Genomic DNA, 17,691 nt, shown 5'->3' on the forward strand with positions numbered 1-17,691 from the left:
TCAGTGTTCAATAATGCAACAGGATTATGATAATGACCCTGTTTTATGGCTTCTCTAATCTCGGCGGAACTCAAATAGTTTTTTACAAACTGACATTCTCTATAAAAGATGAGCTTGGGATTCAGGGCGCAGCAAACAAGGTAGTCATACTAACACCAGCCATATCTGACTAACTGACTAGTAACGCCAAAGTAATGCAGCAGAGCAAAAGAAGAACCAGACACTTCCGTAATAACGTTCTAAAAGTTGACTCGAGGAGACCATTCCCCAACCCCTGCAAACTGTTGCTGGGGCCAGCAAAGGCAGGAAAGGAACTGATGGCTTGTAGCCAACTATTACTCAGACCCACTGAAGTTAATGGACCTAAGTTTGTTGTTGTTGTTTAGTTGTTTAGTTGTTTAGTCGTGTCCGACTCTTGGTGACCCCATGGACCAGAGCACGCCAGGCACTCCTGTCTTCCACTGCCTCCCACAGTTTGGTCAAACTCAAGTTGGTAGCTTCGAGAACACTGTCCAACCATCTTGTCTTCTGTCATCCCCTTCTCCTTGTGCCCTCCATCTTTCCCAACATCAGGGGCTTTTCCAGGGAGTCTTCTCTTCTCATGAGGTGGCCAAAGTATTGGAGCCTCAGCTTCACAATCTGTCCTTCCAGTGAGCACTCAGGGCTGATTTCCTTCAGAATGGATGCATTTGATCTTCTTGCAGTCCATGGGACTCTCAAGAGTCTCCTCCAGCAACATAATTCTTCGGCAATAAGCTTTCTTTATGGTTCAGCTCTCCCCTCCATACATCACTTCTGGGAAAACCATAGCTTTAACTATACGGAGCTTTGTCGGCAAGGTGATATCTCTGCTTTTTAAGATGCTGTCTAGGTTTGTCATCGCTTTTCTCCCAAGAAACAGGCATCTTTTAATTTCGTGACTGCTGTCACAATCTGCAGTGATCATGGAGCCCAAGAAAGTAAAATCTCTCACTGCCTCCATTTCTTCCCCTTCTATTTGCCAGGAGGTGATGGGACCATGGGACCTAAGTTAGCCTTGTCTAAATAGGGTCAGGGGACCTACTGTGCAGATAACTAGCACTGAATACATTGCACAGTGTTTTGACAACCCTGTCACTGTCGAACAGGAGGGCAGTGCCCCAAATCTGCCTTCCTGCTAAGAATATCTCTTCCCCCCCCCAAAAAAATAAACCTATTCAAAATCCTCTTCCACTGATTTTGAAAGCAACTCTCCCCTAAATATTCTTTGGGTATGCACTTATACATTGAACATTCTGCAAGAGGCTGTGTCCTCATCTGACATCCGAAGAGTTTTGCAACAAGGGATGGAAGAGGAATTTGTTCTAAATGGATTACTATATGGAACCTAACAGTTCTGACCAATTGAGCTTTGCACGCATCTGACCACCTCATGCTCCAGTCTCCTGCTGATGTCTGAGCTGCTCATGCATTGTCAGGTAGAGCATTGACCTCCGGAAAAAACCTGGAGGAGAGCAATATATGAATTTAAATATATAGATCAGGGGTTGGCAACCTAAGGCCCAATTGCCTTCTCAGTCCAACCAGCGGACGGTCTGGGAATCAGTGTGTTTTTACATGAGTAGAATGTGTTCTTTCATTTAAAATGCATCTCTGGGTTATTTGTGGGGCCTGCCTGGTGTTTTACATGAGTAGAATGTGCGCTTTTATTTAAAATGCATCTCTGGGTTACAGTGGTACCTGGGGTTAAGTACTTAATTCGTTCCGGAGGTCCGTTCTTAAGCTGAAACTGTTCTTAACCTGAAGCACCACTTTAGCTAATGGGGCCTCCTGCTGCTGCTGCGCCGCCACCGCATGATTTCTGTTCTCATCCTGAAGCAAAGTTCTTAACCCGAGGTACTATTTCTGGGTTAGCGGAGTCTGTAACCTGAAGCATATGTAACCTGAAGCATATGTAACCCGTATATGTCACTGTATTTGTGAGGCATAGGAATTCATTCATTTTTTTTCCCCAAAATATAGTCCGGCCCCTCACGTGGTCTGATGGACGGTGGACCGGCCCATGGCTGAAAAAGGTTGCTGATACAGATCTATGTGGCATATAATCTTCTTTCAACCAACTATTGTATATGTCCTGTCTTTTTATCCTCAGTTTTACCATTTCCCCTACTTCTTCTCAACCACTCCGAACAGTTTTTTTAAAGATATACCTCCTGTTTTTCCATTGGATTACAGCTCACCTGACAGCATTTTTTTTCAGTGACATCATTGACTGCACCTCCTCAGCTGGATCCAGTGAAGTGGTACAAGCGGTTTGGACCAGCGCGGCACAGCTGTGGCGCATGCCAACGCAGGATGCCAATGCAGACTGCCTTAGCAATGAAGCAAGGTGAGGAGGGGGCAGCCTTTTATTTCAAAAGAGAGACCAGCTTTAATTTCTGTCTTCATGTTGCATGTTGAAAATGTACAGGAGAGAAACCCAAGGTATGCAGCATCTTAAGGAAAAGCAGTGGACATGCCCAAAGATTAAGGCTTTCTGGGAAATGATCTATAATGAAATGAAAAAGGTATTTAAATATACCTTTTTGAAGAAACCAGAGGCCTTTCTCCTGGGCATGGTTGGCCAATTGGTGCCAAAGAAAGATAGAACTCTTTTTATGTATGCAACAACAGCAGCAAGAATACTCATCGCGAAGTATTGGAAGACACAAGATCTACCCACTCTGGAAGAATGGCAGATGAAGATGATCGACTATATGGGATTGGCGGAAATGACTGGCAGAATCCGTGACCAGGGAAAAGAGTCGGCGGAAGAAGATTGGAAGAAGTTTAAAGACTATTTGCAGAAATATAGTAAAATTAATGAATGTTAGAATGTTGTTGGATAGAAAGTAAATGGTTTCCAGCTGTAATGCTAAGAGATATGGAAAATAAGGATTTGAAAAAAGTAAAAGAATTAATGGTGAGGATTTGCTGAACAAATAATCTGAATTGGAATATAAGAAAGGGAGGTGTGAGGAGGTCGGGAAAATAAGTTAAAAGAAAATAAGTGAATGGAAACTGTACGTGTTTTTAAATTGTTTTTATTTCTGTATTTTTATATTTTTGTATTTTTGCATTTTTGTTGTTTCTTTTCTTTTTGTATCATTTTTGAAAATTTTAATAAATATCTTATTAAAAAAAAAAAAGGAAAAGCAGTTTGCAAGTTTTGCAGAATGGTTGCAAACAAGAAGGCTGGAGGGGTCTGGCAGACGGCCGTAGCCCCTGGGTTTCTGAGCACTCCTGTCATTCAGTTTTGTCGTTTCCTCTTCCTGGATGCATCACAGCTCCCACTTCCTCCACCGTTTGTCTGCAGCCAATGGGAGAGAGAAGGAAACCGCACTGAACATTAGCTAATTTCAAAGTTTTAAAAATTAAAGACTTGCCTGTCCTACTGTCATTCACTGAATGCAAAGTCCAAATGCTTGATCTGGCACTTCATAACGTAGGATGTTTTTCAGAGCCACTTTGGGGACCAGCTTCCCTCCCAAGGCAAATAGCAGCTCCGGGGAAGCAATCTTCATTCTCAACCTAACGGGAGGAAATGGTTAACAGCTGCATTTGTGAAATATGCTCGGAGTCGAGAGTGGGTTTCATGCTCTTTATTCAGCTCATAGTGGCGAGGAGGAATGGAAGTTTCCCCAGAAACTTTATATACATTATTTACACAATGGGCCCCATGTGATTGGCTAATTCCGTGATTTTCCTGTAGTCCAATTAGGTTGTGGATTCACTTCCACCTGGAGCTGGATTGGGTGGCTCCTGTGGACCAATCAGACTGCTGCATTCTGAATCCTATTGTTCTAGAACCAATCAGACTGCTGCCTTTTGGGTCCTATTCAACCCAGTACATAACAATTTGCATTCTTCTTCCTATGTTTGCATGCATCTGGTAGGAGGGATAAACACATCCAAGGTGTGTTCAGGTGTATGTAGAAGCAGGGGTACACATGCAAGCTCCACAACATGTCCATGTGCATGACCTGCCCCCTAGTGCCCAAACTTCCCTGTGTTATGTGAGGGAAGGCTGCATTCGGCTTCTGTGCACATTTGCCTGAATGTGGGCAGAGCTCCCTACACGATCAGGTGCAGGAAGTGGCAGCCTCGATCCAGATCCCTCCTCCCTTCCGTTCCACGGCTTAGCCTAAGCAAATGATAAAAGAGGGCAGAGTTCCCAGGAAGTTGCTTGGGAAATCTTTGCTCATTTTTATCAAAGCAACAGCTAGCCTAGCAATCCTTCAATGGCATCGAGCAAACAGGGACTATGAAACTCGGCTAGAGTTCATTTCATTGGTACCTCTTTGGGCAAAGTACAGGAAATGCCATTCATTCCATTGATAACGACTTTTTTCAAAAAGCCATTCATGCAAGTAAAAAAGGGGTGTGTGCATGTGGACTGATCTGAATTTGAAACCTGGTGGATGGGGGTTATGGTGCATCAACCTATTCCCCCCCCCCCATCATAGTCTCAGTCTGGACTGGACCCTCTCCTCTTGGCTACTTGCATTGAAAGGAAAACTCCCATTGGTGCCAATGGGAGCTCCCTCCCCCATTGCAAATTACAGGCACAGGAGTGTGGGTTGGGGAACTATTCCTGATCTTCATCAGTGATGAAAGTGTTTATTATTTATATTTATATTTATTTATGCATGTTACATTTATATTTTTTTATGTTTACCATTTCCTCCAAGAATCTCAATGCAGTGTACAGTGGTACCTTGGTTTTAGAACAGCTTAGTTTATGAACAACCTGGAAATAGAACGCTGTAAACCCGGAAGTAGGTGTTCCGGTTTGTGAACTTTGCCTTGGAAGCTGAACATGTTCCGCTTTCTATTGAGTGTGTTCTGTTTGTAAATTGAGTCCCCCGCTGCTAATCAGAGGCTTCCTATTGAGTCTGTCGGCTGTTGAGTCCCGAGCACCAACACAACACAGAAGTAATATTTGGAGATTTTGTTTTTGCTTGCTTTTTTTTTGCATTTTTTTGTGTGTGGCTTTTTCGTTTTTGTGACTGTGACTTGTTCTTCATTTTATGGGACTGACTTGTGACTGTGGCTTGTGACTTTGTTTTTGTGACTTGTTTTTGTGACTGTGTGGAACCCAGTTCAGCTACTGATTGATTGGTTGTGTGACTGCAGAAATGGATAAAAGCCGCACATCCAAACAATGACTATCATACGTGCACGTAAGAAAAAAAAATTATTTAAATTTTATCATCTACAATACTGTCTTATTTATTTTATAGTACAGTACATTGATTATTAGGGATGTGGGTCAAACATTCTAACGCAGGGTTCCCCAAACTTGGGTCTCCAGCTATTGTTGGACTACAATTCCCATCATTCCTGACCCCCTGGTCCTGCTAGCTAGGAATGATGGGCGTTATAGTCCAAAATCAGATGGAGACCCAGGTTTGGGAAACCCTGCTCCAGCTGCTACGACACTGGCTTTCAAAGGATTAAAGGTAAAGGGACCCCTGACCATTAGGTCCAATCGTAGCCGACTCTGGGGTTGCGGCGCTCATCTCGCTTTATTTGGCCAAGGGAGCCGGCGTACAACTTCCGGGTCATGTGGCCAGCATGACTAAGCCACTTCTGGCGAACCAGAGCAGCGCACGGAAACACCATTTACCTTCCCACCGGAATGGTTCCTATTTATCTACTTGCACTTTTGACGTGCTTTCGAACTGCTAGATTGGCAGGAGCAGGGAGCGAGCAACGGGAGCTCACCCCGTTGCGGGGATTTGAACCTCCAACCTTCTGATTGGCAAATCCTAGGCTCTGTGGTTTAACCCACAGCGCCACCCACACCCCACTTTCAGAGGATTAAATCTCCTTTATTTCACCTTGCGACATCGATCCAGACTGGGCTCCTAAACCTGCTTTTTGTTTAATATTCTTTTTTAAAAAAATCATTCGTGCAATTGCTAATTGTATGAATGGCATCTCATGTATACAAACAGGTTGGAAACGCCTGGCGAATGGATTTGCTTCCTATCAGAAGGTTCAGGAGAGGCTCCACTTTCAAAGGAACGCCTGGTCACTTTGTTACCTGAAACCAAGTCATCCAGACCTGCGAGCGGCTTTGGTCCTCTTTCATTCTCGCAGGAACTGCATGGCATGAGATAAGGTTGTCCGGTCAGCAGTATCTCCCTCCGGTGGCAAGCTTCCAAGTCATGACAGCACGCCGGTTTCTGACTTATCTGGCTCCACAGCCTCTCGCCGTACAATGGAGCCAGTCACAAAAGCGATGCGTGGATAACTTTTCCTCTCACACACAGCCAGCCCACCTTGGTATGTGAGGAATGGGCAAGATAATATTCGCAGGGAGCTGGGGAGGGGTAAGCTTTGAAGAGGATGCCAAGAGGAGGATGTCTGTGAACATATCATAACTCATCAGGCGATCAAATGGGTCGTCCCACCCCCCCTACAGAAGGAGCATTAAGCTCAGTAAAATGATTTTCTGCTAAGCCCCTCTAACTACTGTAAGAGTCAAATCCACTCTCTGGCAATCCAGGTTCTGCATCAAGGAAGGGCCGCCGAATTCTGGAACCGGTATGCGCTGTGCAAATGGAGTCGATCTGCGTGGTGTTACCCGATTTCGTGCACGCATCTTTGCATCATTTATCATGTGCAAGTCAGAAGAATGAGTGAGGCACTGAATTGCTACTACCCTGAACCACTTGACAGCCACCCACCTGCGCTTCTGAAAATTTGGCACCCACCCACTTTTCTTTTGCAATTGTATAGCTTACTTCAAAAAAGAAAAATGAAAGCTTTGATGCTTAGGAAGAACAAATTCTATGTGTACATTATGATTGTGTTTCCCCACCATGGTGAAGTAGAACTATGCAGCATCTAATAATAATACTAATAATAATTTTATTAATAATAGTTTTATTGTTTATAGCCTGCTACTCTGACTGGGTTTCCCCAGACATTCTGGGTGGCTTATAGCATGTATAAAAAATTGTAAAACACCAGACATTAAAAATTTCCCGATACAGGGTTGTCTTCAGATGTCTTCTAAAAGTCAGATACAGTCATACCTCATGTTACGTCCGCTTCATGTTACGTTCTATCTGATGAAAGGATCTTCCCCAGGGTGGGTGCCACTGCCATGAAGACCCTCTGCCTGGTTCCTTGTAACCTCACTTCTCACTTCTCACAGCAGAAGGCCCTCAGAAGTAGACCTCAGTGTCTGGGCAGAATTATGGGGTGGAGACTCTCCTTCAGGTATACTGGGCCGAGGCCATTTAGGCCGGCTTTAAAGGTCAGCACCAACACTTTGAACCAACACTCAGAAATGTACTGGGAAGACTTATAAGGACAATCCCACAAAAGGTTTAAATAGAGGACAGGCAGACTGTGAACAGACAGCTTGAAGGCATTTTTTAGCTCACCATTCATCTTAACAGTGTGATAAGAATTTTAAAGTCTTAGATATATAATAAATGTTCATAAATATACCAACCAAGCACGTACATAGATCAGCATAGGAAGACCAACCTGAAACCAATTTTTATTCCCAAACTGACCAAATATTTTCTCTGCAAGGCCAAAGGAAAATGGAAAAGCCTCCCCATTGTCATTTCCTTCACAAATCCTGCCTTAAGGGTATGTCTGTCTATGTTTGAATAGGGTGAGCCTGTGACCTGGCTCAGGAACTAAGTATTTATCATTACAAAAGTTTGGCCAGGCTCCCCAGGGTATCCAATCAAGTGAGCATGAACAGATAACCTGTCAGACGAGATAAACAATGCACTCAGATTTCTGCTGTAGACCACCTTTTCTGTGATGTAGGTATGATGTATCAGAGGTGGGGTGGTCTTGGGTTACACCCCTTCTGTGATGTATGTATGATGTATGGAGGGGTGGTCTGGAACTCCAGGGGAGGGAATTTAAAATTTCTATATAAGGGCAGATACACCATTGTTCTGGGTCCTCCTCCTTTCCTGCATGTGGGGGGAGCACCGTGTTGCAACAGTTTTAATAAAGATCAGGCTTACTAGCTGCTTTGCTTTTCAATAGTCTCTGGTTGGCCTCTGTTATTTTCTCCTACCAATAGGGAACCTACGTAAGGACTCTATATGGGCTCTTGGATACCCCATAAGGGGAAAAGGGCAGATTTTCGTTTACAACACCAGGTTCCACAGTCACAACTGGAAGGGTCACAACTCGGGGAAAGAGCATGGGCTTTATCTGCAGAAAGTTCCAGTTTCAATGCACAGCCTCTCCAGATCAAGTTGGGAAAGGACACTCATCTGAAATCCTGGAAACCTGCTCCCAATCAGTTAAGACCCAGGGCAGCAGACCTTTTATAGCCCAGAGGCTGCTTTCCCTGAAGTGGCCATGTTTGCCGATGATACTAAATTGTTCAGGGTTGTTAAAACACAAAAAGGAATTGTGAAGAGCTCCGAAAGGACCTCTCCAAACTGAGTGGATTGAAAGTGGCAAATGCAGTTCAGCGTAAACAAGCATAAACCGCTGCATCTCAAGGCAAATAATAATGAATCTTAATTTCACGTATACACTCATTGGGTCTGAACTGGCAGTGACTGACCAGGAATGAGACTTTGGGGTTGCGGTAGATAGCTCAATGAAGATGTCAACTCTAGGTGGAGCAGCTGGGGAAAAAAAAAGGCAAACTCCATCCTAGGGATCATTAGGAAAGCAATTGAAAATAAGACGGAATATGTCATAATGCCATGATACAAATCTATGGTGCAACCGCATTTGGAACTTCGTGTATAGTTTTGGTGGCATCACTTCCAAAAAGGATATTGTAGAGTTGGGAAAGGTTCAGAAAACATCCACCAGAATGATCAAGGGGATGGAGTGACTCTGCAATGAAGAAAGGTTGCAGTGTTTGGGATTTTTTAATTCAGAGAAAAAATGCAAGCAAGAGGCGACATGAAAAAAAGTTTAAAAAATAACGCATAGCATAGAGAGTGGATAGAGATATTTTTTTCTCCCTCTCTCATAACACTTACAGCTCATGGGCAGCCAATGAAGTTGAATACAGTGGTACCTCTAGTTATGAACTTAATTCGGTCCAGAGATCCATTCTCAACCTGAAACTGTTCTTAACTAGAGGCGTGCTTTGGCTAATGGGGCCTCTTGCTGCCACTGCGCCACTAGCACATGATTTCCGTTCTCATCCTGTGGCAAAGTTCTCAACCCGAGGTAACTCTTTCAGGTCAGCGGAATTTGTAACCTGAAGTGTTTGTAACCTGAGGCGTTTGTAACGCGAGGTACCACTGCACTGCAAGATTTGGGACAGAAAAGAAAGTACGTCTTCATGTAATACGTGTAGTTGTGGCCACCAACCTAGATAGCTTTAAGAGGAAAAATAAAGACATGGAGGAGATGACTACTGGTAGCTGATAGCAGTGGGAGATGCTCTTATGCTTGGATTTTGCTTGCAGGATTCCCACCAACACCTGGATGAGAACAGGATGGGCTAGACTGGATGGGCTGTTGAGCCTGATTAGTAGTAGGATTTTCTTTTGTGGGCATCATATGGGAACTGAGAAAGCACACCTTCTAACATTTGTCTGATGAAAATAGGAACGCCCTATTTCACACCCTAGGGAAGCGGGTGGAGCTGTGGTCTAAACCACAGAGCCTAGGGCTTGCCAATCAGAAGGTCAGGGGTTCGAATCCCCATGACAGGGTGAGCTCCCGTTGCTCGGTCCCTGCTCCTGCCCACCTAGCAGTTTGAAAGCACGTCAAAGTGCAAGTAGATAAATAGGTACTGCTCCGGCGGGAAGGTAAACGGCGTTTCCATGCGCTGCTCTGGTTCGCCAGAAGCGGCTTAGTCATGCTGGCCACATGACCGGGAAGCTGTACGCCGGCTCCCTCGGCCAATAAAGCGAGATGAGCGCCGCAACCCCAGAGTCGGCCATGACTGGACCTAATGGTCAGGGGTCCCTTTACCTTGACCTTTATTTCACACCCTGCAACATTTCTCTGATGGAAATGGGGACATCCTAATGATATATGTGATAATTTTGAACTAAAGGTTACATTCCAGCCACGCAAGAGCCAGAGTTTTCTACTCTTCCCACAGTCCAGGAAAGCCAGAAATGTCATTTCAGGGGAAGGATACATTCCAGCAAAAAATAAAAAATACCAAGAGGTTTTAAAGCAGGCCAAGGGTGGGATATGGACTGAGGATTGTCCTGTAGGTCAAGCGGAGAAGTCTGGCAGGATGCATCCAGTCCACAGGTTGAAGATTCATCATAGGCAGTACCAAGCAAGATGGATTAATAGTCCATCTCTGCATCAGGCAGCTTCTTATGATCCTTTGAGGGAACTGCCATAGTCCCTCTAATCCCCCAATTGCTCTGCACATCAACATCGAAAAGAGAAATCACTGCGATTTCAGAGTTTTAGATTTAAAAGGAAGGGTAAGGAACGCGGGGAAAGAAAGCTCAGCAGGAAAGCATGTAAAAGATATTATAAATATTTTATTTCCTTTTAATAACTAGGCAATGCCCTTCATTTTGAAGGAAGTCATACAATCAGGAATCTTCACTTTTCCATGGAAATAACTGGCGTCTGAGCAAACAGCTTTTCAACATTCACCGACGAAAGACAGTAGTGATTCCCAAACCGTACGCCTGGGGTACACTTTGTGCTATGAGATGGGTGAAAGTGGGGTGCCTTGGGGGGAAAGGTCAGAAGTATCCCCATTGTCTGGAAAGAACTAATCCCAGTTTTGAGGGCTTCTTGAAAGGGAGATGCCAGGGACAATATAAACTCTCCCCAAGGAAGAGAGTCCACATGGATGAATTAAGAAAACACACACCTTTTGCAAGAATGAAGTGGGCCTTCAGTTTTAAAAACAAAACGCCGTACCCCACGATTAGAAGTTTCGGAAACACAAACTTACAGAATTACACAGTTCATGGAGAAAACAAGAACTATTGCTGTGGACAGTATTATGGCATGTCTTCGTTACATTAAAAAACATAAAGCAAATCTTGCGATGGTTAGAAACACCTAGGCTGAAGTCAGAGATCATCCCGATTTTCATTCACAAGGCTACATATTGTGGATTAAAAAATAAATCATCCTAAACCATTCACTGATATCCAGTTACTCCTCCAGCTTTTAATTCAGGAAACTGGTGGATGGGAAACAAACCAATGAATAGTGGGGGAGAAACTGGAAGGAAAGGACAGCTGGCTATATATAGTATATATAGTCTAATCTGCTCTACCTGTGAATGTGCTCGATTCTGTATAGTACTGCCTTTTATTAAAAAGATCTTCATATTTTGCTTTCCGAAACATTTGTTCCTATACTCTTGCTATCAGGAACTGTGAATGGCTAATCACTGAAGAGCACAGGTGTTGAAGCAACTGACAAAACAACCCTCTACTGCCCTTGGGGAAACTCTAGCTGTAAATGTGCTAATATTGGGGGGGGGGGGGCGGTTGGTAGCGTATTCACTTTCCAGACAGGAGTTCCCAGGTCTGATTCATAGCAACTCCAGTTAAGGCTTGCCAAGAGAACCCTGCCTGAAATCCCACAGATATGCTGCCAGTCAGTGTAGACAATACTAAGTCCTATGGACCAATGGTCTGGCTCAGTATAAAGCAGCTTCAGATGTTCCTAGCATTTCACAGATGAAGTGCAGAATTCATACCTCTCCTCCGATGAAACCCATTGCCTGTGTTGTAATCTGGAGAATTCAGGTGAAAACAGAATGCTTTTTTTAAAAAACAAGGTTGTGATGTGCCAGTATGAAGCAGCATTTTATGTACTGTTTCCTTTAGTAACCTGTTTTTTGTTTTTTTTTTAACATCCCTCCTAGATGTTCAAATGTTTATTTTAGTCCTCACATCAGAAGGGGAAAGGTAACCTGGATGCAGGTTAAGAAATTTTACTGTTGCTTACAGACTGTGCCCCTGATTATCCAGATTCCAGCCACTGTACCTAATCAACAAAGGCTGTGTACACACAATACATACAAAGCGAATTGTAGTTCACCCACCACAGAGCTACAATTCCCAGCACCCTTCACAAACTACAGTTCCCAGGATTCTTTGGGGGGGGAATGTGATTTTAATGTGTGGTGTATATGGCAAGTGAACAGTAAGGTTAGCCTGCATCACTCTGTCCTCTTGATGTGGTTTTATCACGAGACGGGGTTCATCTGAACTCCCTTCCAAATATTACAAAGAAGGCCGCTGCTCAAAAGTGTCTACTGGGCTGCAGTTCAGTGACAGAGCTTCTGCTCTGCATGCAGAAGTTGACAGGTTCAAGTTCTGGCATCTCCAGGTAGGAATGTCACATGTCTGAAACCCTGAAAAGAAGCTGCCAATCTGTGGAGACAATACTGGGGCTGCCCTTGAGATTGACCCAGAAACTCCAGCGGGTGCAGAATGCCGCGGCGAGACTCCTTACAGGGTCCTTGCTGCGGGATCACATTCACCCGGTGCTATACCAGCTGCACAGGCTCCCGGTGGAGTACAGGATCAGGTTTAAGGTGCTGGTTTTAACCTTTAAAGCCCTATACTGCCTAGGACCCTCGTACCTACAGGACCGCCTCTCCTGGTATGTCCCACGGAGGACCTTACAGTCTTCAAACAAAAACAGCTTGGAGCTCCCGGGCCACAGGGAGGTTAGGCTGGCCTCCACCAGAGCCAGGGCCTTCTCGGCTGTGGCTCCGATCTGGTGGAATGCTCTGTCACAAGAGACTAGGGCCCTGCGGGACTTGACATCTTTCCGCAGGGCCTGCAAGACGGAGCTGTTCCACCAGGCCTTTGGCCAGGGCACAGCCTGACCCCCTCCTGTGGCAATCCTCACAGAACTCTAGACCAATGGTTGCCATTAATCTGATTTGAATTGATTTTATAATGAAATGAGTTTAGAATGTTGTATCATTTTAATGTTGTTAGCTGCTCTGAGCCTGGCTTCGGCTAGGGAGGGCAGGATATAAATAAAATTATTATTATTATTATTATTATTATTATTATTACTGTGCTAGATGGACCAATGGACTGGCTCAGTAGGCAGCTTTTTATGTCATACAAAGCTTTTCATGTCATATGTCGTTCAAAGGCACAAGGCGACAGTCCCAGGGGTGAGGCGATGCCATCTTTTCTTATACAACCTTACCAAATCACTGAACCTTTATTCCAAGGGATAAAAGAACTCCGCCTACATATTCCCCTTCTGTCACACCAGATAAAAAAAGGCACAGAAGCCCCGAATGGGGAAAAAACACACCGAAGTGCGTGAGAGTGTTTGGGGTCCCATAATTAGGATTTTGATGGCCAGGTTGCCAGCATATTTAATATAACTAACAAAGTATTAGAACGTCTGGCCAGAAAATTGATTTTACACAGAGCTAGTCTTAAATCAACAGATGATCATGGGGTAAAACTGTTCTTGGAGTTTAGCCCTTCAGGGTGCATGTAGCAAGGGTTAGTGTTCAAGTGTCACCATTAAATAATTCTTTTTAAAAAATGTGACAGAGAAGAGTTTGAGTTGAGCCTTGTCCCTGCTGGGCTAGCTTTCCGGAAGCGGGGGTTTTCTCTGTAGAAGGCATGCCACCCCCTGATCTACACCCAGACATAGCACAGACAGCCATGTGATCTCCGGCTGGTTAAAAACAGCTCCCCGCAACCAGACAACCTCCAGATGTTCTGAACTACAACTCCCATTCCTGATGCTAAGCTATCATGGCTGGGGCTGATGGGAAGTGTAGCTCAGAATTACCTAGAGGGCACCAGGCTGGGGAAACCTAGCGTGGAGCAGCCTTCGCTCCAGACTAGACCCAGGGATGTCAGTGACTTGTGCTGTACTGTGTAAACAAGCTACCCTTATAGCTGTAAGTTCTGCCTTAAGGCCTTTTTGCAACACAAGCTACTTTCATTGAATACATAGCGCTGTTGATTTTACTCAGCCAGCCAGGAATGGCGTACAGACCATCCCTTTTCAGTCATGGCAATTCACTCAAAACAAAACACACATGAGAAGCGGATGCAGCAGCAGCAGGCTCCTCCCCTCCAACACTCATATGTATTAATTACACACATGCATTCCTGGAAAAAACAAAGCTCTCCATGGAAACAGTTGCATGTCTGCAGGGACCTTCTCAGACAGTACAACGAATGCAGCCACATCAGGGTGGAGCCTACTGTTGCAATGCAGCCACCATCCCCGTTCCTCCATGAAGATGTCTGGAATAGAGGGCCACTTGCTTTGGACAGAGAAGGTTCCAGCTTCAACCAGGTAGGGCTACGAAAGTCTCCTGCCCAAATCCCTGCAGAGCTTCTGCCAGTCAACGTGAACCTTCAGATGTTTGCTAGACTCCAGCTGCCATCATTACTGACCACTGGCGGGAGCTGATGTGAGACTTGTACTGAGTGAGACTTGCCTGCATATTAAGGCAGTTTCTTGTGTTCAATTTCCTACACCTGTACGGGCCTCTTTGCACATGCAAGGTAGTTTGAGCACTAAAACATCTTGCCCTGATCGTCTCTCTTGAAAAATAGGGATAATATTGATCATCCAAATATGCAGACAGGAGACACCACAACATGGATATGATCCTCTTAGTTGCCTGGTGAGCTGATTTTCCTATCATCCCATCTGCCCAGAAAAAAACCAGGCTTTTCCTGGTGATGTGTCAGAGAGGCACAATCTTTGAATCAAATGGAAAGTGTGACTTGTTTCAAAAACAAGGGTTCTTTAAAGGCCTCTTTGCCTTCCAATGTCCTACGAATCACCACTTCCTGCAAGTCCAGACAGGCAAATGTGTTTTAAGCTACAGGCTAAAGTTTTCTTTTATAGTTTTTTAAAGAAGTGACCTTTTTAGTAAGGCATTGGAAACCAAAGCCTAGTTGTGCCCAGGCTACATGCAAATGTATATCCTCAAAGCACTCGTGAGTCATCCCATTAACGCCAGCCAAAGCCAAATGATTCAGGGAAGGCAGAGTGGGCTAAAGTGTCACCTTGACAAATAGGAAGTTAAGGCTCAAACATTCAAGCCACTTAATCCAGAGGAATCCCATAGGCATTGCTGGGGGGGACAACTCAAAGTTAAGCAGTGGAATTCAACGCAACACTAAGCCCACAATCAGACCTTACATTTGAAGCGCTATGATACCATATTGAACAGTCGTGGCTGCCCCCTCCACAGAATTCTGGGAGCTGTAGTTTAAGGGGGCTGAGAGTTGCTAGGAGACCCTTATTCCCTTCATAATTCCCAAAGTGGTTTAATAATTCACTCTTCACAGGACTCTCCAGGAATTGTAGCTCTGGGAGATGAATAGGGGCCTCCTAACAACTCTCAAAGGGACGCGGGTGGCGCTGTGGGTTAAACCACAGAACCTAGGACTTGCTGATCAGAAGGTTGGCGGTTCAAATCCCCGTGACGGGGTGAGCTCCAGTTGCTCGGTCCCTGCTCCTGCCAACCTAGCAGTTCAAAAGCACGTCAAAGTGCAAGTAGATAAATAGGTACCGCTCTGGCAGGAAGGCAAACGGCATTTCTGTGCGCTGCTCTGGTTCACCAGAAGTGGCTTAGTCATGCTGGCCACATGACCCGGAAGCTCCCTCGGCCAATAATGCGAGATGAGCGCCGCAACCCAAGTTGGTCACGACTGGACCTAATGGTCAGGGGTCCCTTTACCTTTAACAACTCTCAGCACCCTTAACAAACTACAGCTCCCATAATTTTTTGGAAGGGGGAAGAGACATAACAGTTTAAAGTTGTATCATAGTTCTTTAAATGTTTGGTGTGAATGTGTCCCTCCCTAACGTGTTTTGCTACTGGGAGACTCCAGGAACGCAATGGGGATTCCCCCTCAAATCTACCCAACAATGTCCAGAGAAACCCAAAAGCAGAACATGGGGGGAAGAGAGGGGAGATGATTCCATCGCTCTGCTTAGTGCTAAAATTAAGGTGGCGCTGTGGGTTAAAGCCTCAGCGCCTAGGACTTGCCGATCGAAAGGTCGGCGGTTCAAATCCCTGCGGCGGGGTGCGCTCCCGCTGCTCGGTCCCAGCGCCTGCCAACCTAGCAGTTCGAAAGCACCTCCGGGTGCAAGTAGATAAATAGGGACCGCTTACCAGCGGGAAGGTAAACAGCGTTTCCGTGTGCGGCTCTGGCTCGCCAGAGCAGCGATGTCACGCTGGCCACGTGACCCGGAAGTGTCTCCGGACAGCGCTGGCCCCTGGCCTCTTAAGTGAGATGGGCGCACAACCCCAGAGTCTGTCAAGACTGGCCCGTACGGGCAGGGGTACCTTTACCTTTAAGAGTGGACCCATTGAAATTAATGAAATTAGCCATGTCTTTTAGCTTAAATGGATCTACTCTGTGTAGGACTAGCACTGAATGCCATGTAGTGAAACAGAAGGCATAGCTGTATCTTGGGCACATTTAATAGTCACCCCACCCCCACCACTTACAGAAACTGGAGAACCATCATTGGTGATGGAACCTCCATGGTTCTTGGTGGGAAGTCACAGCAATTACACAAGTGTAAGTGCAGACTCGACTCGTTCCCAGTTTGGGGACAGACCGGTCAAACCAAGGAGTGGAAAGCTCAAGGCCAAAGAACACACACCGAAGCGCAGGCCTAGCAGGCTATTCTTCAGCATCACCAACTCAATGTGTGGACAGGCAGGGAAGCAGTGGACATTTGACCCAATCTGTGTCTACACCATGGCTGGGAGGACCTCCCATTCTCCCAGCACAGTGATGGCCAAACCTGGTCCTCCAGCTGTTGTTGGACTACAACTCCCATCATCTGTAGCTGTGGTCAGGGATGATGGGAACTGTAGTCCCAAAACAGCTGGAGGGCCAAGTTTGGCCATCACTGTCCCAGCACCTGCCGGTGCCTCACCCGAGAGAGGTTTGCCTTGTGCTTTGAGCTCTTGGGACACCAGCAGCCTTCTTATTGAAGTGGAAACAGATCCTACAAGGAGGAAGATAAGCATGTTTTCAATTAAGGGAGCAGATTATAGCCCCATCTGCAGTACAGCCCCCAGCATGGAGCTCCGAAGGCTGAAGCAGTGTTCATAAACCCGCAGGCGGCCCTGCTAGCTTGCAAACATCTGCCATCACTCCTGGTCATGTCATTCTGGTTGAGGGTTTAGAAAACAAGGAGCTAAGGTGTGACATGGGGCTAGTTCAGGCCTGTATGATTTGTCAGTCGCCAAATTCCTGCCCCTACCCTAGACATGTATTGTGGCCTGCCATGGGGCTTGACACACCTAATTTTGCTGCGAAAAAGAAAGTTTACTGAGGACCTAATGGTTTGTGTTCAACTTGGCAGGTCTCAAGTCATGTGGACCTACTCTCATTTGTAAGCAAGGTTTTTCCCGAGCCTCCCCTTATGTATATTACTCACAAGGTGCTAAACAGAAGAGTGACTTGTAGTGACCTCCTGCACAGAATGTTAAGGGGAGGTGGTTACTACAGCTTCTTCCTATAGTTTTCTGCTCTACAGGGTGTTGTGGGGGCGTTTTTGCAGCCTCTTCTGATCTTTCCATCCAACCAACTCCATGCGCATTAAGCATTTGTCAAGATAAAAGCATGATCATTGCAACATGTCAGTTAACAAATGAGTTTTGTTTAAACCTGAGCAGCTGTCCAACAATGAATAAGTATTTGCTTTTACAAATAAAGCACATCATGGGGGTTTTTTTGGGGGGGG

General features: G+C 45.4%; 1 long non-coding RNA gene across 1 annotated transcript; it reads left to right on the forward strand.

Moving 5' to 3' along the window:
- The first annotated feature begins 14,405 nt into the window (after positions 1–14,405).
- Positions 14,406–17,691, forward strand: LOC307220589. The gene is made up of 2 exons (XR_013840959.1): positions 14,406–15,949; positions 16,292–17,691. It is a non-coding gene; the product is annotated as an uncharacterized lncRNA (long non-coding RNA).

Source organism: Podarcis cretensis (assembly GCF_951804945.1).
Source record: "Podarcis cretensis genome assembly, chromosome: 7".
In the NCBI taxonomy this organism is placed as follows: domain Eukaryota; kingdom Metazoa; phylum Chordata; class Lepidosauria; order Squamata; family Lacertidae; genus Podarcis; species Podarcis cretensis.